The sequence below is a fragment of the Frankliniella occidentalis genome, unplaced genomic scaffold (genome assembly GCF_000697945.3).
Source record: "Frankliniella occidentalis isolate FOCC.00 unplaced genomic scaffold, Focc_3.1 Scaffold492, whole genome shotgun sequence".
Lineage (NCBI taxonomy): Eukaryota > Metazoa > Arthropoda > Insecta > Thysanoptera > Thripidae > Frankliniella > Frankliniella occidentalis.
The window spans coordinates 23,640-24,400 of record NW_026267610.1 but is presented as its reverse complement, the minus strand read 5'-3'; the positions used below and the strand labels follow the sequence as shown (position 1 = coordinate 24,400).

Here is a 761-nt window from a genome sequence, read left to right as displayed (position 1 = left end):
ATTACTTACCTCTCGAGATGATCTTCATACGCGCTGCAAATTACATTCCGCGGGCCCAGCTGCCTTACATACACACGGCGCACGGCCCGGGCGCACAAAATGTCAGGGGTGGGATTCGAACCCACGACCCCATGAGGATCCGCTCTTGAGGCGGACGCCTTAGACCACTCGGCCACCCTGACATACAGTCCTCGATCACACATGCTCTACTTAAGTTACCTTAGGTTAGGCCCTGATAAGACCGCCGTCACTTATGCCCCTAGGTTTATGTTACGCACCGGTTAGACCGCAGTCACTCGCCTTAGGTTCGAAGTTAGGCCTTGATAAGACCGGAAAAAGCCACACCGGAAGCATCACCTTAGGTTCGGGGTTTGGCCCCGATAAGATCGGCTTCACTAAAAATTAGGTACGGACTTAGGCCCTGTTAAGATCACTATTTTTTTGGCGAAGCCTAATTGGCTGAGCGATTAGCGAAGCCCATAACTCCACTGACCGGAAAAGTTTCATTCTGTTTGTCTGTCTGTTTGTCTGTCTGTCTGTCCGCAGGATAACTCGAGAAAGAATAGGCCATTCCGCTCAACCGCGTAACGGAAGTAAGAAGAACACAAGAATCACAAAAGTCGGTGGTGGGGGTATGGGTGAGCGGTGGGGGGCGGTTGGGGGCGTTATGAGAAATCTATCGACGCGCTAGGTGTTTATTCCCCGGTTTCAACGTACTTTTATATTAAAGTGTAAGATATATTTTAAACCGGTGAGTAATT

At 49.9% G+C, this 761-nt stretch overlaps 1 non-coding gene across 1 annotated transcript; it reads right to left on the bottom strand.

The window, feature by feature from the left end:
* Window positions 1–100: 100 nt before the first annotated feature.
* Window positions 101–182, bottom strand: Trnal-caa (transfer RNA leucine (anticodon CAA)). Its single transcript has one exon. It is a non-coding gene; the product is annotated as a tRNA-Leu (tRNA).
* Between the last annotated feature and the right edge of the window lie 579 nt (window positions 183–761).